Below are 25,762 nucleotides of genomic sequence, written 5' to 3'. Positions count from 1 at the left end.
TTGTTAAGGTGGTGTTTACAGTTTACAGATATGTCTACAGCCAAACACAGTTTTCTAGAACTGCCAAAAATTCACATTTCTTCTTTGGAACCACCAATGATATATCTAATCCCACCCCACCCCGCTCACATCATCAGCTCACTCGTTTTTAAACACTGTGTAAAACAGACTAAGACTTCCAACTAAGATAGTTTTTTCTATCTTCAGTAAAATAACTTTCAAAAAAGAAATGCAGAGGCTGCTGCTTTCCTTATAACTGCCTGACTGGGGACCCCAAATGGAGAAGATACTTAGTGGTGGTAAAGCCTGTGCAGCAAAGTTGGGTGGAAGATGGAGAGGAAGGCTGGAGTGAGGAGCCTGGGAGGGGGCCCCAGGGATGGGGCCTAATGAGGGGCAGTTTCTGGAAGGGAGGATCTCCTCTGTCCTGTTGTCTCCTTGGGAGGATAGCAGGAAAGGAGCTAGCCCAGCATAAGCCCTGAAGGCAGCCACCAACCCACCAAGCAAACATGGAAAAACTCCTACACCCCCTGAGCCAGATAAGGGGAGAGGGCAGTCAGGTGCAAATTTCAACTAGTCTACATCTGGGACTGTTCTAAATCTTCAGTTCTTTGGCCCCCTTGCCCAGGGATACTCTCAGGCAGCTGGGTGAAGAGGAGGATTCATATGGGGTCTGAGGAGGTACATCAAAGAGCTTTGGATGCGAATAGAGGAGAGACTTTCTTTTATCCACATTTTTCTACATAGCTTCTCTAAGTTGTCCTCAGGTTTACAGTTTCCTTGGGCATCCCATATGCTGTTCCCCTATACCCCATCCAAGTTGTTAACCCCTTAATAAAATCACAAAACCAAGTTCAAGGACTGGTTACTGACTCCAGTGTGCAAAGTGTGGAAGAAAATGGGTGTTGCCTGGCTGCGCAGAGCTTTACGGGGACCCAAAACTCAGCGACTCCTAAGTGGGTAGTGCTACATCTTTGTGTGGTTTTTTTGCTATCTTCTTCACCATTGGAGACATTTCTCATTACTTCCTGCCCTGAAATAAGAAGTGATAAATCTCCCCAATGAGGGTGCAGACAGCAAATAATAGAGTTTCTAAGCCTTCTGTACCATTTAAAAAAAAAAAAACATTTGGCTGGATTTGGTCTTAGAAATGTTTGTTTTTATGCCTAATTTATAACTGTATATTGTTTGTACATGGAGAGCGACTTTGCTTATTACATGCTTTCCTTGTTCAGTAGTATAGAACAGTGTTTCTCAACCTTTTTTCAGTCAAGGCACTCTTTAAAATTATGGACAGTCCCAAGGTACCCTTTAAAATGATGGACAGTCCTGAGACACCCTTTAAAATTATGGACAGTCTTGCGGCACCCCATTCAGAAATGGGGTGCTTTGAGACTGTCAATAATTGTAAAAGGGCTCCCCATTCTAAAATGTGAAAGTATTCTAATAGTTTTAAATAACACAGCAACATCCACACATGTAGGACACCCAACATTAAAAGTGATTTATTCTTTCAAAGCAAATACACTTTTGCACACTGGTACTGACTAGTATTCCAGTGTTTCTCTTCTCCCTCAGTTTTTCTCCATCACTGAGATAATGTGACCCCAGCACTGATGGAGAGGGGCAGGGAAGGGTCAACTAGGATTCTGTGCAGGCAGCTGACATCCTCCTTATCAACTGATTGATGTCATTGGTTGTCAGGATGCCAGCGGCTAGAAGGTCATAATGGTACACGATGAAAACCTGTGACTTTGTGTAACTAAAAGGCAGGCTTGTTCCACCCGCTGGCTTGCATACAAGTGTTGGGCACGTTTTAGACATTTTGCCAAGGCACCCCTGAAGAAACCTCAAGGCACCCCAGGGTGCCTGGGCACCCTGGTTGAGAAAGGCTGGTATAGAACATTAATTGTGGTTTACAACTCTTCTTTAGCAATTTTGGCTGAAACAAGGTGATTACAGTGAAATTATGCTATTTTGGCTAAATGCTTAGGGATCACTGGGAGAGATGAAACGAGGGAGATTTTTTTCAGTGATGTATATGAGGCTTTAAAAAAAAAAAACAGGCTTTAAAAAAGCTCTTGAGGGTTATGGAACCTGACCAAAAAAAAAAAAGAACTAAAAACAGAAATAGGAATTTATGCCAACAGAAGTCAAATGGATACAACTTTAGTTCATAAAACATTATTTATTACAATTATTATTTTTAAAAAATCCATCAAAAGCTACATAGTTAAAAACCAGTGAAACGCTATCATATGTCGAATTCACGTTGATACAGGCCAGTCCCAGCCAGGGGCGGGCTGACCATTTAGACACTGCCCGAGGGCCCGGGGTCAGTAGGGGGCCCCATGAGATGCCCCTGGTACCTTTCACAGGCTTTGTTGGGTGTGGTTTGTGTGTGGGCAAAGACATAGGGGCCCCATGATTTACTATTGCCCGGGGGCCCCATGAGTTGTCAGTCCGCCCCTGGTCTCAGCGATATCATATATGATGGTCAAAATGACATAGATTAGTGTACGTGTTCCGCAGGTCACCCAGCTTTATCAGGACCGTATAATGTCAAATTAATAAAATTATCCAGCCATAATTACATTACTATGTACTAGAAAGACCATAGACCTGTTGTTGGGCTAAAATCTGCCACTCATTAACCTCTTTATTTTAGTGGGGGTTTTTTCGTAAAGAAAGAATAGACAGCAAAAAATGTGTAAAAAAATTTAAAAAAAATAGCAACAGTACACGAATAATGATCAAATGCACATGTGCAAATACAAAGTACACTAAATGAAATAAACTAAAAGAAAATAATTACAACTCCCCCCAAAAAAGCACGTCGTCTGTATCAAGTTAAAAAGGAAAAAAAAAAAAAGAAAAGCATACCAGATTGTGTGTTCAAGGAAATTTAAACAAAGCAGCTCAGTAAACAATATTGAGCATTCCCTGAATCAATTCCATGAAAAAAGGCAATTAAATTAACATGTAAACTTTGTTGCAGTAAAGCCTGTCATACATGGCTCGAATTTTGATCAGTTCATGTTGAAATAGCCAAAATTCAAGCCATTGTCAGCCCTGCGCATCACCTGGCTTGACAAACTTTGATTAAAAATAGATGATGTTGGGTGGACTATTGTTGAACAAATGGTGACTGCATCCCATCACTGTTTGGGTACTCAGACAGCCAGGGGTGCCAGCTGTCAGAATACAATAGTATCAATAGAGTGAAATAGAGAGTCAATAGAGTTTTTTCCACCTTCAGCACGGATGGAGGAATCTATCATATGTGTATGTACCAACCTTTTCAGAGTACCCCCCGTCCAGTCTTATATTCATAGGTGTCACAGGTCCCTGATTCAGCGAGATGTAGCTGCCTAGATCAACCAATTTTTTTTTCTACAATATTCATGATCCGGCCAGCGCGTGCAGTATGCAATCCTATTTGTTCCTATAGACTATCTGGAAGGGTAATCATTTTGGATCATGACCAGATGAGTATGGGGGTGAGGGTGGGGGTGGGGGCAGTTGTGAGGTAGGGGTGCTTTGATAGGTAAGTCACGCTGTATGAAAAATGACCATAATTATGACCATAATTTGTGTTAAGTCACCCAAAACAATGAAATCTTATATCATCAACAAAGAAATAAATCACTAACACAGCTAAAGATTTTGATCCAAAAAAATCCCAAAACAACCCCACACATTTCCGGTGTGGCCTTGGATTATCTCCACATCATGTAAGGAACCCCGATGAAAAATTCCTGCAATGTTACATTAAAAAAAACACCACTTCCCACTTAACAGGCAAATTGCTTACTCAGAATTCTAAGCCTTTTAAGTAGAAGGTCTATTATGTGCGTACTTGTAATTCTGCAGGGACGCTGGAAGCATTGTACATTATTTAAATAATTGAGAATTATTACCGTCCGGCCTTGGATGTTTTATTCATACCGGATCTTATGAAAGGGGTGAATACGGAACGGGTTTCATCTTGATCTTTGATGTCACGCTGGCAGAGAACAGTGTTTTTCTATTGTGACATCCCGTGAATAAACCTGATCTGATTAACTTCATGTCAGGACATATAAAACAATGCTTGTTCTGTCATTATGAAGCCATCTATTCAATGAATAAAAAATTAAACAATATAAAAAAATCAGAAACTAGAGCTACATTACAGTCAAAATGTGATCTTCCCCCTCATTACCTAATACAATACAGCTGGCAATCTTCTGGGATTACTTCAAAACGTACGACTGTATACGAGATCACAGCATAGAGCTCACGAAATTCATTACTTGCAAAATGTCAGTTAAATATTTAAAAAAAAATGGAATTTTGGATAAAGGTGAAACTTAAGAGACAATGGAAGATAGACAGAATAGGGAAAGGTAGAAAAAGTTGGCGATAAATTAGAATTTTGGACTAATGATGAAAGAAGAAATATAAGAGAGTTCATATGTCTTCATACAAGAGAAGCATCACTGTTTGAGACTCATTAATAATAAGTTGCATAGATAAATAAACAGATATACTGCTGTTAACCTTAATGGGCAAAGTGAAAGTGTCTCTGTCACTTACCTAAAAAATTCAGGTAAAACTTGTTAGAAAATTTGACTATTCCAAGAAGAGTCAATTCCAGGGGCAGACTGACTATTCGAGCACTCGGGCACTGCCCGAGGGGCCTGGGTCAGTAGGGGGCCCCATGATATGCCCCTGGTACCTTCATTAGCTTTTTCAAAGGCTTTTTTGAGTGTGGGCGAGGACACATGCCCGGGGCCCCCATGAGTTCTCAGTCCGCCCCTGGTCAATTCCATAGCAAACCTCCCCCCCTCCCCTTGCCTGGACTTAGAGGTAGTTGAATGTAAATAGACACATGTCCGTTTACATCTACCTTCCTGCCCATAAACTTATACTACACGCTCCTAGATTGGTGTAGGTTGTTAGGCAAATTTAATTGGTTCCTCTGTAATCAGTGGGGCAGCTGGGGTTGCTTGTTCAGGCCTGCTCAGTGTCCTAGAGGATTATAGAATTATAGTGGGAGAAAAAAGAGTAAGCAGACTCAATATTTATGGGACTCCAGCCAATCCCTGAGGAAGTATGCCCAGTAGGAGGTTGAAGAGCCCATAAATAGTCTGAGGCCTGAGGCAGGGGTCAGGGTTCCTGGGTCCAGTCCTGCTGGAGGAGACCCCTGTTCAGAGGGTTCTGCCCCTGGGGCAGGAGTGCTATAAGTGCCACTAGAAAGACACCAAGGTCCCAGATAAGCCTTAGCTGGGGGGGGGCTATTTGCCAGCTTAGTCCTGGAATCAGTTTGAATCCAGAGAAAGCTCACTGGAGAGAACCAGGAGGAAGTTGGAAGGAAAATAGTCCACTTGTCCTATGTTGGTGTGAGCCTACATCTCCCTTACTGAGAAGAGCCTGGAGGATATTGGAGAGAGACAACTGAAGATCCTGTGGCTACTTGAGTAGATGATGCAAGTACTTGAGAGTCAGTGACTGTGTGTAGCAATTGATCTATGGGAGAAGTCATAGTCACATCAGCATTAGACATTCTGTGGGGAATTTTTTTTAAAGTTCAGCACAATAGCTAAGGAGTCCTCAAAGTGTTTGGTTCATCGGTTTTGGGGTATCCCATGCTCCCCTATCCCCATCCAAGTTCAACATTCCAATAAAACCACCAAAAAGACACCCCTAGACTGTTCCTTTGACCCTGTAGAAGAGTGAAGAAAATGTTGTGTGCCTGGCTGTGTGTTCTAATAGGAGGAATAATGCTAAGTTCACCAGCGGGTCTCTAGAGGGTGCGCAGCACTTACATGGAGTAAGTCCAGTAAATCTTCACTGTACATGACAGGAGATCAGAGTAAATAATCCAGCATGTTTCAGGGGCTCAAAGCCCCCCTTCTTCAGGGCTTAAATGCTAGTAGTAAATGGGAAGAAAACAGCAAATTAAAAGGTAAAAAGATAAGTAAATTGATGATTCGGGTCACTTTTCATGCTTCCCACAGGCACCCTATACTTGGATATTTCTTTTCTACTGGTATCCTCTAACCCCTCGAGAATGCAATCCGAAGACTAAAACACTTTCCCCAAACAAAGTAAAAATCAATGGATAGACATTTATGCGGAAACTCAATCCATTTATAAACAGATTCTTCCATTTATCTGTAAACACAGCTGTAATTCTATGAATTGGCTTATGCGGGAAAGAACATTTCCAGGAAAAAAAATGTGTATTTTACTGCAGATGCCATAAATTGGTTAAGGATCCATGAGTATTGTGTCCTATGTAAAATATGGCTGGACAGCCCTTTGAAGGAGGTGAGATAAACTTTTTTTCTTCCTAATTTTCACTAATAATCTGCCCAACAACTCTGTTCTGACCTAGCATCACATATATATTTTTACACTGCATACATGCAGACTAAGTAATGTGTACAGTACTCGCCCCAGGAGTACCTTCACCCACCTTTCTTCTCATACGGCTGGCGCCATATTTGTTCAGTCATCATCCAAGTTCAGCAACTTCTTATGTGACCAAAATCCTTCCTCTAGATTTAAAAATTCTGAAAATCAGGGTGTCTGTACCTTTATGTTCTGGACTGTGTGTATACAGGTTGTATCTGATTTGCAAAGATAATGTACAGTTTAAATGACCACTTGGGAAGGAGCATCTAGGGAAAAATGTCCTCCTGCTTGCAGCAAACTGATGACATCATTCTCCTAGACTGCATCTCTCAGCCTAGGTTCAGTTAACTCTTGGAGCTTAAGGGCTGCTTTTTAACAGCTTCCCGTCCGCCCATAGACAGGCTAATGTACCTGTACATCCACCTGCAATGGCAGTTGCTGCTTTGTTTGCGGAGAGTGCACCCAGGAGCCCGGTGATCCTAGTGTTATCCGGAAACAGTGGATCACATTACCGCTGTGTCCAGGTGATCACATGGTCTTGTACCATGTGATTGCTGTGTTCAATCACAGCAATCACATAGTAAAGAATAGAAACTGAAAGTAAGTATCTGTTACGTCTGCTCTCACTGTGAGAACATAGAGAACCGGTTCTACAGCCTGTGAGTGTACAGCCGCCTGTCAGGCGGCATGTACACTCACAGACTGCTGTGCCAGCCATTCCAGTGTTCCTGACCAATGCCCCAGTGTCCCTGATCACTGCCCTAGTGTAATCCTAATAAAAAATGAAGCCAGCACCTGTCACCTGTCCCAGTGCTCACAAAAACACTGCCATACATGATACCAATGTTTTGATACCAGCATCCTGATCACCGCCATACCCCACACCGGTTTTCTGATCAGCGCCATACACCATACCAGCATCCTGATCACCGCCATACCCCATACCAGTTTTCCGATCACCACCATACCCCATACCAGTGTTCTGATCATCCCATATGTCATACCAGTGTCTTGATCACCACCATACCTCATATCAGTGTCCTGATCACTGCCATACCCCATATCAGTGTCTGCCATTTTAGGGTCTCGACTGATCAGTTTTCAGATATATACCCCAAAGTTAGTTGACTCTATAGCATTCACACAGACAAAATAATATACACTGTTTTGGGTTATTTTTACCCCAAAAATGGAGCAGATAACATTTTGGCTTAAATTTCTGACGAAAGAGTATTGATTTGCAAATTTTTTTTAACAGAAAATAATAAAAATCCTTTTATTTTTTTCATTTATATATAAAAAAAAATGAAAAATCCAGTGAAAGAAAGGTGTGTTTTTTAAAAAAAGATAAAAACATCATATGGGTACAGTGTTGCATGACTGAGTAATTGTCACTCAAAGTGTGATAGCGCTGAAAGCTGAAAATTGGCGTGGACTAGAGGGGGGTGAAAGTGTCCGGACTTGAATTGGTTAATGATGAAAGGCACAGCTAAAAGGGTTAGTTCACTTTTTTTTAAAAAACTGCCTATGCAGATAAGAGGTGTCTGTAGATAAAAGCAAACTGTGCAGCTTTGAACAAAGTTGAATAATGCCCTTGCTATAGGTATAGGTCCTTTATGTACCTTAAAGTGATTGTAATTTTTTTTTTAATCACAAACATGTCATACTTTCCTGCTTTGTGTAATGTTTTTTCACAGAGCACAGCACAGGTCCCCGCTGGCTCTCCTGGCTCCTCTCCCCTGCCCAGTGCCCTCATAGCAATTTGGAGGGGGGAATCATGTGGTCTCAATTCCTCCCTCTTTGACACACACAGAGCACCTCAGCCCCATCCCTTCACCCTCCTCACAGGCTGTGATTGACAGCACTAGGAGCCAATGGCTCTTGCTGCTGCCCCTATGTCCATTAAGGACAGAGAGAGTGGAGAGAGCTGCTGCTCTCAGGCACAGCGTTGAATTAAGATCAGGGTCAAGTAAGTATAAGGTGGAGCTGGGCTGGATCCTATGCACAGAACGTGTTTTACCATAGTGTAGAGAATGCATTAAGGTTAAAAAAACTTTCTAACTTTGCAAGTACTTTAAGAAGCCTGGCCAAAAAAATCCTAAAGGTGGCACCCCCCTCTCCTGTCTTGTTGCTAGGCCATTGCTAAGATCCTTTGCTATAGGTGTAGAGCATCTATGTACCTCTCAAAACCTGGCTAAAAAATTCCCAGAGATGATGTTCCCCTTCCTGCCTTGTTGCTAGGAATTGGCTAAGGCACTCCTAGATGTTATTGCTCACTTTCACCATCACAGGAGCAAGCTCTTTCTCAGATTCAAACCCCTTCACATGCACGTCCTTTTTCGCAGAGCAGTAGCTCAGAGCTCTGGAGGAGATAGTGAAGTCGCATATGTGGGGGTATGAAAGCTTGTTCCTGTGATGCTGGGGGAGAGCAGTGACACCTGTGTGTGCCTTAGCAACATCCTAGAAACAAGGCAGGCCAGGGGATTGCCATCTCTGGGTTTTTTTCAGCCAGGCTTTAGGAACTTCTTAGATGGCCCACACCCATAGCAAGGGCATTCTGCAACTTCCATTCAAAGCTGCGTTGCTTGTTTTTATCTACAGGCACCCCTTACCTGCACAGGCCATTTTTCAGTAAAGATGAACTGACTCTTTAATGGTATTTTCTTTGTTCTTGGGGGTAGAATAGAGAGATGGAGTATTGAAAGAAAGGTTAGTACATGCTTCTGGCAAGGGTAGGCGTTAAAGCATTCTTGATAGTGTTTACCTAAAGCCATCTCCACCAGGCTCACTGATACCTCTCTAGTGATCCCCCGATGTTCATTCCTTCATTGCATTGGTGTTAGCTGGTGTCAATGTCTAAATGGAGCAGTGATATCACCCCTTCTACCAGGTGACAGTACTTGGGATTGGTGACTGGCCACTAGGCCCATGCATTGCACCAATGCAGCAGATGAAGGATCGGCAGGAGATTGCTGAAAGTGATTATCAGTGTGTTAATAGGGGGTCGGGGGTTGTTACACAGACATAATCTTCCGGCTTAATGTTAGTAACAGTTTCCCTTTAAAGGTGTTTATCATCTCAAAAAGTTGAGATCAGACTTGCTCTATCAGTCACCTCTCATCTCTAAGTCTCATTATTTGCCATATATCAACATTCCTATATGCTAGTACACATTACAGTATTGGACAAATGATTGTAGGTTTCTTTTTTGCATGCTAGTCTCATATAGAAAACAAATAGGTTATTATTATACATTATTATTATACAGGATTAATAAAGCGCCAACTGATTACGCAGCACTTTACTAAACGCGTTACTAAAGTTACGGAAATTCTTGCAAGACAGAAAACAACTTTGGAAGTGATGTATTGTGTTTGTTATGTTCCGCCTGGCAGTGTCTCTAGCAGCCCACAGCATGGATTTCCTCAGGGCGCGGGGTCTAAGTCCCAGTCTGCTATTCACCAGGGCCCCTGATGGTGGGGATGGACTTGGTGCAGACTGGAACCAGGTCGCGACCCCTGAGTGCGTCCGGCAGTGGGAGAGGGCACTGTCAGGGGTGTGCGGGAACGGAGTCTGATGTGAAGAGGCTGGCAGACTTACTAGTAGTGAGTGATCCGTTCGGGATGGATGGATGGATCGTCGGGTGAAGTAAGCGTAGTCAGGCAGGCCGGGTCGGTATTGGGCGGGCAGCAAGGTACAAGAGGAGTAAGCAGAGAATGGTCGGGGTCACAAGCCAGGTTCAGCAGTTTGCGGGCAGTGCGGTACCAAGGATCAGGCAGAAGGATGGTCAGGCAAGCCAGGGGTCAATCAGGAGAAATCAGCAGGGTCAGGTACAAGCAGAGGTCGGCAACAGAGTAAACACAGGAACAAAGAATCAGGAACAGAGCAGGTAAGACCAAACGGCAATTTGACATACCTCAGTTCCTGTTTAAATAGCCCGCCCTGCACTGTCATTGGTGCCAGGCGCGTGTCCGCGATCGCAAGTGCGCATGCGCGACCACCGCCGCCGCCGTGCTTGTCCAGGTCCCGTTGGCTAGAGAGTACTGGTGTTCTGCGCATGCGCTGCCCGGCGCGATGCTGCAGAACACCCACGTCCTGACAGTGTTGTATTGTATTGTATTATAATGCATTCTTTTGTTTCTGAGCAAGCGCGGTCTTGGTTGCTCAATTTTATTCATACAAATACTATACAAGTTACACAAAAATTGTTCGTTCTGTTGTGTTGCAAGAAAAATGTTCACTTGTCCCTTTAAATATTTTCGCATGAAACTGGCATGATCAGCTCTCGAAAGTTGTGTACTGATGAACAGATTATTGGATGATTGCTCCAAATGCATTTTTTTGTTTGTTTTGTCATTGTGTGTACCAGGTGCAGCCATTGTTCTATTGCTGGGTGTCCAGTGTGTCCCTATACTTTTAAGGAGGGATAGGCTCCCTCCAGGTATACCTGCCCTTAATATATCCATTATTATATATGTGCTCCAACTCAAGAGACTCTCAAAATGATAAAGTTATAAAAATGATAAAGTTAGAACTGCCGTACATTAGGGTGCTGTGACTTGGCCACTGCAGCTTACGCATATATTTGCAAATGTGTGCAAACTAAACCCCTTGCTTTTAATGTGAACTGATGGACAGGACAATTCTGTTTGTTGCAGGCTGGCTAGTAAGTGAGCTAGGGATTTAAGTTTGTTTTTTTTTAACCAGGTATTACTAACCTGCTTAGCTGAAGGCTGTACAGAATAAAATTAATTATAACACCATATAGAGTACTGCCACGCAAGACAAAAAAAGCCTCTATCTGATAACCACTGCAAAGCAAAATTGCCAGTACTGGATAGAAGCCTTTAAAATATTAGTCTGATGTTCTGAAAGGAAAATCCATCTACCAGTTGGCAAATTCTTACCGATCAAAACTCTTACAAGATGTTTCCCTCCGTGAGTCAATATGATTTGAGAATTCACAACCAGTGCATGATCTCCCCCCCAAAACTGGTTCAGCCAAGTGTGAAAATGCAGCAGTGGTGGTGGCATGTTCCCAAGGAGGCTATTGACACAATACTGAAGACATGCCTATTAAAAGATCTCTAAAATGTTTTTATTGTCAGTCCCCTGCTGAGAAATCTCTTTGGAAAGTGGATGACCTGCTTGGCTTAGGACAGCGTGTTTGCATCTACAGATGTTAGACGTTGGGTGAGAATTCTCTTGAGGTGAGAAAGCAGGCACAACATGCTGCAGATCAAAACTTCATATTGCTCTAGTCTGATTTAAAGGACAACTTTATAAGTCTACTATATTGCATTGCGTGGTTGTATTGTATCCTTACTGTAATCCTTAGCGGTGTCAAAAATGTATTACATATGGTAAGACACTTGGGAAGCACAAGGTGTAATAATCCATAGCATTTAGTCAGATTTAGGTCTACTGAGGTGCAGTGAGGCATTATTTTTGGGATCTGTGACCAATATTAGGTTTGCATATTGTTCTTTATCTTAATGCAAAACTACACTGCAATTGAGCAAACCAAAAATGCTATTTAATTCATTGTAATTCATTGTTTAATATTCCAAGCAATCAATCCATATCTCCATGCTTTATTTTGCTGATAAACCACTTTGAACCCCCCCCCCCTAGAATTTTTCGCCGTGTCCATCTTGAGTAAGGACAGATGAATGTAGCATTTAGTTCCTGGAATCCATATGCCCTTAGCTCATGTATACAGGCAGGAGGGTGTGCTTAGCTGAGAAAGCCTCTCCTCCCCTCACGAAGACTCCTAGGATGTATGACACCATTTGCCTAGGCCTTAAAACCAGGAAGTAACTCAAGAAATAAGAAAAAAAGGAAAGCTTAAAATAAGTAAATTTGATATACTTTCCTATCTATTTACTACTGCTAGCAACATAAGGATTAAAAATAGTCAATGGTTATTGTGAGAGTGAAGTTCTGTTTTAATAAGTAAATGTTGATATACATGGACAGTATTGGTAAGCAATACATTACAATCATGCACTTGATTGTTTACCTCAAAAAGGATAAGCAATTCATCCTCATTGTTCCATTGAGCTATTGAACACCCAATAATTTCAGGGATTATTGATTCCATTGTACATTGAAAATGTAGGACCATTGCTAGCTCCAACATTTCTAGCACACCTCACAAGTGCTGGTCCATTAAAGAGACTCTGGAGACTCTAAGACTTTTTCATTCCAGGAAAAATGACTCTTGTAAGAATAACCCCCAACCACTGATACTCACCTTTGCCATGTTACACCACTTTTTAGTTTTCATGTTGGAGCCCTTGAGACCTCCTCCCAGGATACAGTCCCTACATGGCCAATTGCTGGACCTGAAACTTACCACATGAGGAGGAGAGGGAAGAAGTCAACCCTGTATAAACTCCAACACCATCCAACATGGAGCTTGCACAATACATGGACATCTGGCTTTAACGGAGGAATGGAAGGGTGGGGGGGGGTAAGTGTGGCAAAAGAGAGAATCAGTATGTGGGAGGTTGTTCTTGTAGCAATCATGCATACAGTGATGGACGCGGTCCTCCATCTTGTTAAGGGTCTTCCATTTTCTATCATGTTCTACTCCCAAATTAGCTTTCCTCATCCCCCCTCCCTCTCCGTTGAATGACATGTAGTCTGTTTGATGCAGATCACAGGCAGCAAACTCCATGGGAAGGAGTCATGGCTATAAATCCCACAGCTGAGCTGGGGCCTAGATGTCTGTTAACGTCCGCAATCCGGGCTCGTAAAGCCATAAACCAAGTCCTTCACTGAGTTCAAAAGACATTCCAAGGGGTCGTAAAAACAGACTTACATTTAAAAACTCACTTTTTTATACAAGTTCATATCTTCAAATAGGACATAATTATGTAAACATGGAGCCCATATTTGGACGGCTCAAGTTAAGACCATTCTCCTGGTATATTACACCCCCTAGCTGGCACATACAGAAGAGCCGAAAATTACATCTCCTTAACCATTCAAGTGGATATTTCATATTTCATATCTAACTGTTCAGCCAAAGATTCTGCGTAATAATCTGCTCGTGGATAGGATGTTGTATGTATCCAGGGTAAGTTATGAACCATAATATAATTTGCGCAGGCTTTGGTCCTAGCCTGAGGTCTCCACCTGCAACTCCCTCCCCAAATGAGGCTATTGGTTTACTGATCCAGGGAGACACCCTGTGGAGTTGCTAGAAAATGCTAAGCTAGGCTGAGTTGAGGTGTGTGAAGTTGAAGTTCTCCCTTTTTTAACATCAGAACTAAGGTTGGGAGATAAGGCATCATTTTGGCTCATGAAACCTGATCTGCTGAAAACCAGGACATTTGGCAAGTACTTTAACCCTCATAACTCCTTTCTGTTATCGCTTTGCTGTGCCATTGTTTTCTGTATATTTATATATATATTGGCTACATCTTTTTTCTGTAAATATTTTTATTGCACCCTTTTGACCTTTTTGTAATAAATCTTACTTTCTGAAAGTGTTGAACTGTTTCTACAGCTCTTTAATGCAAACTAAAGCACCCTTGTCTCTGAAGACCCCTACTGTGTGTTTTAAACATCTGCATACATCTGTCCATGGTGACATTGTGTATACAAACGATTATTCAATCATCATAGTGTTATTGCTGATCTTGCCGAGTTTCCTCTTTCTCTGTACAAAAAGGAGGTGGTGGCAGTGTGAAGGGTTAATTGCGTAATTAACCTGACCCAGTAACAATCGCTCTCAGGCTGCAGATACACAGATTGTGGTCCATTAGCTGGAACATCTGTGTGCAGGGTGCAGCTGGGCGTGGCATTGTTACGCACGTGACAGTGCGGTTTTAGATTGGCTAGTCCTTCGGGCACGAGTTTGGTGAGAAGGGCAGGGGTCTGACGCCGCGATCATCACTGTTCTTACCATGGGTAAGCAAACTGACAAAGTCTATATATGGGACCACTCTGTAGGACTGCATGGGTTTGGGAAGAATGTTGTAGCAAGCACTGATCCTTCATATTATACTGTATGCAGAAGGACAACTCTGATGACTCCCAATGATGGATCTAATATCAGCAATTTGAAGCATTGCATGAGGATTTCTTGTGTAAATTCTAACTCTAAATATAGTTTATAGGACTTTAAATGTTTCAACATAATGTCTATTAGCTGTTTGCTTTTAGCCTGTTTGTCACTAGTTACAGTGTCATAGATTGATATGAAGATTAGCGAATTACTCCTGTGCCCGAGACTACTGGCGTGGAGGATTATTTCACGCCATATGTTTTGCCACATAAAAGGATTGTAAAGCATGTCTTTATTCTCTGTGTAAACTGTCACGTGTGTTTATTCAGTCTGGGTAAATATCCCATCTCCCGCCTCACCTAGAGCTTCGAAATTACTCCTTCCTGCACTCCAAGCAATCTGTCATTTGATTTCTGACGGTCAATAAATCACTTCTGCACAATCCATAATAAAGTTAAATCTTGCGGAGGTCCCTTGTTCCTGAAATACCCTTTTCACAGTGGCTTTGGCTGACTTACAGAGGGCCTTCTCGGAGGGGGGACACATTTCTATGTCATATCATTAGAACGGCAAAGTTGGGTTGTGGAGCCTTGCAGCCAACACAAAAGATTCAAGTACACTAATTCTATTTTAAGGCACAATAGAAACATATGTTTCATTCTTAGCAAAATATCTATTACAGCAAACTAGTCATCAATGATACAAAAATAGAAGCACAAAATGTTTCAAACATTTGCAGGCTAATTTTATACGTGGTGCAAAGGGCAGAAAGTCATTCCCATATAAGATGGGTTTTGATTGGCTCATTCTGTACTTTGCACTGCATTTCTACTGCATGAATTGTTCTATGAAATATAAGAGAACCAGTGGGAAATTCAAAAATGTAAAAATGTGACATTCACTCAATACACTAAAATCTTTTAGTATAACATTACTGTATCAAACCATTTCACATACATTTTGTTCCGAGTGCTTTGTCCTTTGCCCTGCCTGCATTTTTACTGTTCTTTCTGCCTGGAAACTGAGAAATGTCCATGGCGCCCCAAAAAGCGTCCCTTTAAGTCAAAAGCAGTTTTAGACCGGCTAGAAAACAGCAATAATAAATTAGAACCACTTGCAGAATTGAGTGATAATGATTTGTGGGGGAAATTCGTCATCAGACACTGAAAACGATTTTGCGACTGAGCTCAGTGATGTGCGAACTTGGCGCTCTATTTCAAATTTCAGTGTTTTTGGTTTGATTTCATTATTGAATTAAATTTATTATTATATTATTATTTTTTATGATTATTTATTAAATTATAATTTATAATTTCATGTTTCAAATTTTATCCTACCCGGGATGTTTACTACACTCTTGTTTGGACAGATTTCAATGAGTTATTCCTAAAAATTACAGGCCTACAATAAAAAAACATTTCCATTGAAAACAATGTACTGCTTTGAGCACAAAAATACTGACTTAATCAGACCGCTAGGGAGGCTAATACAGCACATGTATGATAAACAATTACTATGCTTTTTTATATAAAATACTTTTTAATTTGTGTTTATATCTCATTGTTTCTTATCTCAGCCTCTTTCAACTGATTTCTGTCTACATGCACTCGCTCTAGAGTCGGTTGAATGTCATTGCTCTGGACCAGATTATAAAAACATCAACCTCTTCCCGACCATGTAGTGTCAAGATAGGCAGATTTTCACACTCAGCCACCACAGATATTCATCTACAGAGGCATGAGGTTGTGTACTGAGAGCATGCTCACTGTGGGCACCCAGAACACTGACTGAGCTGTCACCCACAGCTCTCAGTCAAGGCTTCTGATCAGGAGTCAGCAGGATGAGCTCCAAGTCATGTGACTGGTGTGAGAACCAATCACAGTGGTAAGATGATACAGAAGCCATGCCAATAAAGTGCATAAATAAAGTGGCTCTGGGAGGCACTGTTAAGGATTAACATGAAAAGCTTATATGAGATTCAGAGGCTGGTTTTACGTCTACCATAATGAAGTTTAAAAATGGCCAAAAACTTTGTAAAGGTGACGGAGGATGGAAACATATCTGCAAAGAGAGCACAATCGCTCCTCAGGAAGCCTGGATTTAAAAAGCATTGCTCATTAAACGTTCACATCATAACTTTGGATGGTAGCTTTTCTTTGTGTCCCTGCATGGCTGACTCTGCCTTTCACTGACCTAAATATTGTATTTTATTTATCTCTCCGTCTCATTGAACATCTTGTTTTGATACGCTCTGAAACCAACCCTAGACATTGTGTCTGAACAAACCATAACCAGGTCAGCTTGCTCAGGACCTTTCTACCTTGAAGTGTGTTTGGGTTGAGGGCTGACAATGACGGGACTCCAAGTTTTATGAATTTTTTATATGAAGTGACTAGAGCTTATAGAGTGCACCTGTGGACAGAAAAAAACATTATGCAAGGCTTAGAGTAGAACTGAAGGCAAAACATTTCTTTTCATTTTGAAAAGAGTAAGGAAGCGTTACAAATCCTGTCAATTTTGTTCTTGACATCTGTGTCCCATTGTGGAGATTTCCCTTTATGTTTTGTCCTGTAACTCCTAACTTTTTGAGATGACAAAAAGGGACACCTTCTAGCAAAATGTATTTAGGCAATGGACACACTCCTACCACACCCTCAGTTATGCAGATTACTAGGAATGAATATGCCGAAAGTAATTAGTTACTCCAAGAACTGTTTTTTTTCCACCATTACTTTTCCCTTATAATGGCTTTTCAAAATAGCAAACCAAATATTTAAAGAATATTTCCAAGCATCAGTATGTAATACATAGTTACTTTGGTCCAGCTTGGACCAATGTAACTTTGTATATACCATACTTGGCCGATGGCCCTGGAAGCTGGAAACCACTGAAGTAGGCACCACTACTCCAGTGATCTGCATTGCTTCCAAGTTCTGTGTTGAGTGACGGCCCTGCTGTATTGTGAATATTGGAGGTCACCCACTCAGCACAGGCTCCAATCAGAGCATGTTTTGCATTTTCTGAATGAATGCAAAGTATTCTCTAATTGGACTGAGTGGGGAGCGTGATGTCTCTACCCAGTCTTTCCACCTCGTTCAATCACGTAACACTTTGCATTCATTCAGAGAACACAAAGTATTCTCTAAATGGGGCAGGTGCCAAGCGGCCAACCTCCTGTGTTCAGCAAGCTGAGGTGCAGCTGCTCAGCATGAGGCTAGGAGCAAGCAGAGATCACTGGAGTAGTAGGGTCTACTTCTGTGATTTCCAGCTTACGGGGGCATCGGTCGGATATGGTATCTACATAGTTAGATCGGCCCAAGCATGACCAATGTCACTATGTATAACATACTGAAGCCTGGAATTATTCTTTATAAAATAAAAAGAAGGTTTAGTGCAGAATAACACTTTTAGTAGATAACTAGTACATTTTCATATATATCTGTACATAAGACCAAAAAGAGCGACAGTTGAGGAGGAAAGAGGGACAGAAGGATTGGCTCCAAAGAGGGACAGTCGCTCCAACTGATGGACAGTTGATAAACGTGCTTGTCACAAAGGAAGTGAGAGCTAACCCTTCCAAAGTGAGAGAACCTCTGGTCACCAGAACTAGTGCCCCATTGGAAGATTTACCCTCTATTTCTGTTCTGGTGCCAACGCAAAATTTGGGTTCAGTTTCAGTGATAACAATAAACAGGGCAAATAGAGAGGGTGAATCTCCCTAACGGGGACACAGGCAACTATAAAAACCTGATGTGTTTTCTAATCTCACTCCACTCTATCCAAGTCTAAAAAAGTGTTACCTAGTTATACAACATGCAGTACTTTAATAGTACAAGAACTTCCAGATGCTTGCACTTCATTTTTGATTCTCTATAGAGCATGCTAGATTCCCCAAATATCTTTATACAGCTATACTCATCTATGGTTACTGGCTTGTGCATAGCTGCTATGACCCATCACAGTGATGAGCAGGTGCGGACTGACAACTCATGGGGCCCCCAGGCAATAAGGGGATCATGGGGCCCCTGTGTCCTTGCCCAAACTCAAAAAAAGCCTATGAAAAAGGTACCAGGGGCATCTCATGGGGCCCCCTTCTGACCCCGGGCCCTCGGGCAGTGCCCGAGTTTCCAAATGGTCAGTCCACCCCTGGTGATGAGCCAATACTAGGGCACAGGAGGTGCCGTGGTAGAGCTGGCAACCACAGGAGCTAGAATTTTAGAGGACACAGGAGTACCACACAAGAAATCTAATATTTCCAATCACCTGTTGAAGCCCATCATCTGTTAAAAGGAGCGTTTTGCTTCCCAAATGCAATCCTTCATTTCTCCTCTCAATACCTTTGGACAAGTCATGATGAAAGAGATCTGTATAAACCTTTGGCTTTGGATGTATTACATTGAATATTTATGATAGAATAAATTGTATGAATTGGTCATTAGTGGGGTACTCTTTAAAACCTATGGTTTCTACATGGTGCTTGCCTAATGACCCTTTTTGAACTGTAGAGCCAGAACTACCCCCATCCATAGTATTATTCTCCCCTGGAATTTGGGGGTCCTGGGAGCTTATGTAAGTATCCACAGACTTAAAGTAGTACTAATGGCTTAGTGCTGTTACCTTAATGCATTCACAGCAGTAGCACTGATTTTGCTTTTCATTTTGCCCTGGCATATGCTTTAAAGGACAATTTTGTAAGGTAACTTGCGACCTCATTCACATGCATGCTAGCCACAGTAGGGTGACATCTTTGCAATGGCCCTATGGGTAGGTACAGACACATGATCTAGAGCAGGGGTGGGCAAACTTTTTGACTTGAGGGCCGCAATGGGTTCATATATTGGACCCGGGGCCGGACCAAGAGTAGATGAATGATGTGTATGTGTCATCCATAGTAAGTATAGTAATATTCCCCCATAGTAAGCATAGTAATTAATCCCCCATATAGTAATTCATCCCCCATAGTAATTCATCCCCCATAGTAATTCATACCCCATAGTAATTCATCCCCCATATAGTAATTCATCCCCCATAGTATTTAATCCCCCATATAGTAATTCATCCCCCATATAGTAATTCATCCCCCATATAGTAATTCATCCCCCCTATAGTAATTCATCCCCCATATAGTAATTAATTCCCCATATTAATTCATCCCCCATATTAAGTCCCCAAGTCCCCCCTGTGTCAATTCACTTACCTTTGCTCCGCACGTTCCTTTCGCCGTGTTCCCGCGCCGTTCCGGTGTAGCATGAAAATCTGTCTCCTATGAGGATCTGCCCCCCTCGACGTGTCTGCGCATGTGCCAGTTTCAGGCATTAGCAGCCGATCGGCGATCTCCGGCACATGCGCAGATACGTCGAGGGGGACAGATCCTCATAGGAGACAGATTTTCATGCTACACCGGTCTTCAGGGCGGACTGTGAGAGGAGCCTAGCTCCCCTCACGTTCTCCGCGGGCCGGATTAAAAGGTCCGCTGGGCCGTATACGGCCCGCGGGCCGTAGTTTGCCCATTGCTGATCTAGAGGGATGATTAAGTGATATAAGAATACACTGCATCTTCAATTTTAAAAGTAAAAGGGTATACACACAGAAACCACTGTTTCTAATTTGTTTTAACCTCCCTGGCGGTATTCCCGAGTGTAGGTCGGGGTAAAGTTTCAGCACCACAAGCGGTAACCCTGAGCTACACTCGGGAATACCTTGCAGAGTTGCTCTGGGATCTCTTCTGTACTTACCTTGTCCTTCGCTCCCGCGATGTCCCTCCTGCAGTGTCCCCTGTAATGTCCTCCGGCCGATGCCGTCATCCGTTTTCCGGGTTCCGTTCCCTGCGACGTCGGGATATATGGGGACGGAACCGATGGGAAATTTTAAAATTTTAAAAGTGACATTCACTAAATACACTAAAATCACATAGCATTACATTACTGTATCAAACCATTTCACATACATTTTGTCCCGAGTGCTTTGTCCTGCGCCCTGCCTGCATTTTTACTGTTCTTTCTGCCTGGAAACTGAGAAACGTCCATGGCGTCTAAAAAGCGTCCCTTTAGGTCAAAAGCGGTTTTAGACCAGCTAGAGAACAGCGATAGTAAATTAGAACCACTTGCAGAATTGAGTGATAATGATTCGTGGGGGAAATTCATCATCAGACACTGAAAAAGATTTTGCGACTTTGCTCAGTGATGTGCGAACTTGGTGCTATATTTCAAATTTCAGTGTTTTTGGTTTGATTATATTATTGAATTAAATGTATTATTATTATTATATTATTATTTATAAATTATAATTTATGATTTCGGGTTTCAAATTTTATCATACCCGGGATGTTTACTAGACTCTTGTTCGGACAGATTTCAGTGAGTTATTCCTAAAAAAAAGTCATATTTCCATGCAAAAAAATGTACCGCTTTGAGCACAGAAATACGAACATAATCAGACCGCTAGGGAGGCTACAGGTGCAGCCTCTAGGGTGTCACTTCTGCTTTTACTTCCTAACGAAACACTGACCTCCAAGAAACATATATGTGTGGAGTTCAACCAAGAGCTAGGATAAGGATGGAGCCCTTTAAAAAAGTAAAAGGAGCAATATTGCTTGTTTTTTTTTGGTGGTGGTAACACAGATCTACAAAGTCTAGCATAGCACATATTTGTTCCTGTTCAGTATGCGCCTACTTAGTAATCATACCAATTCCAGGTATTAATTATCTTGCAGAGGTCACAGTACTCCCTCTTAACCTACCTTTCTCTCCAGTAGGATGGAGCCATTTTGTTCAGGTATGATCCACTCTCAGCATCTACTTCCTAGACTGGGATGCTGGCTTAGAGATAACATAATCATTGAAATTCTGGTGTTTGTGCAGTTTTTAGCTGTGTTTGCAAATGCCTGACACAGATGAGCCCCCTGCTGCAGCCTCACACCTTACTATTAAGTTACGGTACACAGTCTGAGCGATCACCTGGGAAGAGGAGACTGAGGAAATACCTCGTCCTGCCTGCAGCAGACTGATTTTATCTCAGCATGAAAAGGTCACTGAACTTAACCGCAAGGACTGCTTTTTGTGAATAAAAAGTACAGCTAGTTTTTTTTTAAAAGTATACTGTTGCTGTACATGTTGAACTGTCAGGAATGTAATCATGCAGAATGGTCTGTTTTAAAGTGATTGTAAACCCTTACATATACCCAGTGTATGACTAGTCTTAGGTGATACACAGGGATTAAATAAATCTTCCTATATAAGCTGTACCTATTTACCTGCAGTCTTCTCTTCTCTACATCTATTGAAATACAGAATTTACATAGCTTCAGAAGGCAGGGGGTGGGGATCGTATATCACACACTGCACAGCATAGAGCACAAAGCTTAGTGTGATCTGAGACCTGAGTGTAGGGAATGGACACACCCCTCTCAAAGTTTTATAGGGAAACATGCACAGCTGAGGCTTTCACCTGCTATGTGCTAAAGAGGGGATGACCGTATCCTGGGATTGTCTGTTGTTGTCATAGACTGTCAGAAGTGACTATGCCCAGACTGGGACAAAAATAGGCCCGGGCATTTTGGATTGAGAAGCCCAAAGCCCGGGAACCTGCCTCGGAGCCCAGTGGCGGAACGCCAGGGCTCGGTCGCAAGAGCGGCTTTTGCGACCCTGGTAATTTCACCACTAGTGTCAGTAGGTTTTTCTTTTTATTTACTTTTTTACAATTTTATATTTTATAATTTTTTTATATTTTTTTGTAGGAAGAAAGGAAAGAGGGAAAGAAAGGAAGGAGGGAGGGAAAGAGGGAAAAAAAGAAAGGAAGGAGGGAAAAATGGAAAGAAAGAAAGAAAGTAGGGAAAGAGGGAAAGAAAGAATGGAAGGAGGGAAAGAAAGAAAGAAAGAAAGAAAGAAAAAGAAAGAAAGGCGGGAAAGAGGGAAAGAAAGGAGGGAAACAGGAGAAAGAGAGAAAGAAAGAGAGATGTATAGAAGAAGGGAAAGAAAGAGGAAAGAGGGAAAGAAAGAAGGAAGGAGGGAAAGAAGGAAGGAGAGAAAGAAAGAAAGAGGGAAAGAATGAAGGAGGGAAAGAAGGAAGGAGGGAAAGAAGGTAGAAAGAAAGAAAGAAAGAAAACAAAATAAATAAAGAGAAGACACGAGGCTGGTGGGGATTGTGGGCGGGAGAAGGAGGGACAACTTTCTCTCTCCTCTCCCGTCTGTCATAGGTGGGGGACTGTCAGCACTGGGGACCGCAAATGCTGACAGATCCCCCCAGTGCTCCGAGAGATGAGGGGGCCAGCTGCGGGGAGCATACAGGAGCCCAGGGCATGCAGCCTGCAGGAGGTGAATAGGTGAGGCGGCCGGGCGGAACATAAAGGAACTGAGAAATGCACAGTTCTCTATGTGCCGCATGGCCGCTTCTCATATCCAGGCGGCCCCGGCCCATCGGGAAAATGCCCGGTGTGCCCTATGGCCAGTCCGGGCCTGAAAGTGACTCTTGCAGATAGCTACAAAATGAAAGAAGAGACATAAATCACACCATGTGCTTTGGGCCAAGGCAAGTACACACTATAGAAGGATATGCTTTGTTCATTTTTCATTTCAGAGGCTTACAACCACTTTAAGGTAAAATTCAAGCTTCTGGTATAAAAAAAAGGGCTAATGCGAAAACAAATACAATATTAATATACAAACAACATTGCCACTTCCCCTATCCATTTAAACTTAGAGTCCCCTTTCCGGTAGAACATATAAAGAGAGTATAAGCTGGGAACTATATTACCAGGAGTGAGAGAAAATAATCACGGTGCCATGGTACATAGTAAAGTGTTTGGATACAAAAGCTGAGCGCTGTCTCCATTTATCATCCCCCTACAGAGCCTCATAAAACATCTAACCAAGTGAATTAACTGACCCCAAGGAGCGTGCATCCATAAAACCAAACTATACATTGATTATTTGCCTGCAGTTGCAAGCTCCTTCAGCATCCCTCTTTTACTCAAAATAAAATACCTGATCTTATTATTTCCCCAGCGATACAAAAAAATACTTTCTATATTTTCTGTAAAATATTCTGACAGTTTAAAAAAAAACAAAACAAACAACAAAAAAGGAGTTTAAAGTGGAAATATTGAAAACCACTTTTAAGGTGTTTCTGGAATTTAAATGCTATGGAGGAAGAACATGAAAAGAGAATGGTACAGGTATAGAACAGATTATCTGCTGAAGAAAAATGACCTCAGTGCTTAAAAAGAAAAGCGAATATTTACTTATTTTTAGCTCTACGCGAGAAAGCGAACAGGGAAAGTTGGAATTCAGCCTAAAACTTTTTTTTCTTGTTTTGCTTGTAAGAGTTAGTACCGCCATCAGCTTTTCAATATTTCATGGACATCAGATAGATTGGGAAGATGGGGAAATCTCACTGATGGGGAAACAAACAGCAATAAAAAATATTCTTCTAGTAGAATATGTAAATGTTGGGGTCTTAACCACTTGCTGCCCGTGCAATACATATGCATCCATGGGTGGCAGAGCTTGACAAGGGTAGAATATTTGCTTTCCAACCTAACCCAACCTGCTAGGCCATACCCTTTACCGTCCCAGATATACAAAATACACAAACCAAGTTTTGGAGTCAAAATGGCCATAGCAGCCTTTATTAACCAATACATTATTTCAATATAAATAACATAACATTCCAAAAAAAAAAACAGAGGAAATCGTGGTGGTCATTTGTGGGCAATAAACCCAACTTATTTTTTGCGGAAAACATTCTTTAAACTTAGGCCTGCAACCCACCGACTCGGGGACAATCCTACTTATACTCAGCCACAACACACTGGCTCGGAGATAGCCCTACTTATCTGCAGTGACCACTATTTAACCTATTCTGAGTTAACCCCTTGTTAACCAGAACGTACCGCGGCCCCCATACCACCAATAGGTCCCGAATCTTTCTCCACACAGAATTATTTCCTCCTCCAAAGACCAACCAATACCTTACCCTTGCGTGCCCCTTCACACCCGCAACGCTCTCTGAATTCCATCCTGCAACCCCAGGGACCACATATCAATACCCACGGCACTGAGGTGCACCCCATCACCACGAAGATACCTCCACGTATCCACCTCCAACTCCTGATGGCGAATCACCAAACCCCGTTACGAACCACAAACCGACCTACCTTCTTATTAACTTTAATGCGTGCCCTGTTGATCTTGTCCACCGACCTGGCCAAGCGCCAGGATGTCCTACCAACAGCTTCTGACCACACCAAGAGCATATCAGGAAACGCAGTATGGAGCTGCAAAAAAAATCAAACTTTACATTCCGAATAAGCTCACGCATGGATCTGGCACCCAAGTCATTCCCACCCACGTGTAACACCAAGATTTTGGTGGGTCGGTCCAACTGAAGAAAGCGATGCACTGCCGGCACCACCCTGATCCACATGATACCAGGCACCGCGATCCAACGGATCTGTACCACCTGACGTGGGAAGCCCAGCTGCCTACCATTGGGGCTAACATCCGCCCGCTTCACCCCCCAAAACACATAAGAATGACCCAAGATCCAAACGAGGCACACCACACCACCTGAAAGAAAAGAAACAGGCAAAACACGTAACAAACAAAAAACTCCAGTACAAGGAGCCACAGACAAACAGAATGTCCCAACTACCCTCACGCCCTTAACAAATGCGGGCGAATGTACAGTCGAAACCGGTCTGATTCCCAGCGCCCAAGACGCCGAACCACGTCTTCATCCAAACCCCATCGGGCGGCCCCTGTGGTCGCCCCGATGCGAAAGGAGTGTGAGGTATAGCGTCGGTGATTGAGTCCGGTGGCCTCCAAACATTTTCTAAACACCAAAGTGAACTGAAAACGAGACAATGTAGAACTGTCAGAATGGATGAGAAATGACCCAGATGAACGGCCAGGAAAGTTTCCACCACCATAACAGGACAGATGGGAGAACCCTGAATATGAAAAAGCACAACCAGCGCACTCCTGCAGGACTGTTCAGTTTTCGACCACTGGATCCACAGACTTAAACTGAGTCAGGCAGACAGGACACTTCGCTGACCAAAAACCCTCCCCAACACTCATTTTGACGGGATAACGAGCTCACCCACAGCGCCCCAAAAAAGGCAAGTGCGAACACCGCCCGAAACAAGGAACACTCATAAACAGAATAACACACTGAACCAAGATGAACAAAAAGATCACTCAGCATGGCAAAGGAAACCGGGCTTCGACCATCCGCACACCTGCGAACCCTGCGGTACCCTTTCAACGCCTGCCGCACCCAAGAATCCTTAGTGTAATCCCCACAGCCCTGCAGCTTAAAGAAAAAGGCCAAGCCAGCAAATTTGTG

At 42.5% G+C, this 25,762-nt stretch overlaps 1 protein-coding gene across 3 annotated transcripts in view; it reads right to left on the bottom strand.

Moving 5' to 3' along the window:
• TAFA1 (TAFA chemokine like family member 1) overlaps positions 1-25,762 on the bottom strand; it is a 547,163-nt gene that overhangs the window by 310,873 nt on the left and 210,528 nt on the right. The window lies entirely within an intron of this gene.

Source organism: Staurois parvus, unplaced genomic scaffold, assembly GCF_062004578.1.
Source record: "Staurois parvus isolate SC_StPar_1 unplaced genomic scaffold, SC_StPar_1.0 ptg000162l, whole genome shotgun sequence".
NCBI classification, from domain to species: domain Eukaryota; kingdom Metazoa; phylum Chordata; class Amphibia; order Anura; family Ranidae; genus Staurois; species Staurois parvus.
The sequence above is the reverse complement of the archived record's forward strand: the minus strand, read 5'-3'. Positions and strand labels throughout refer to the sequence as shown.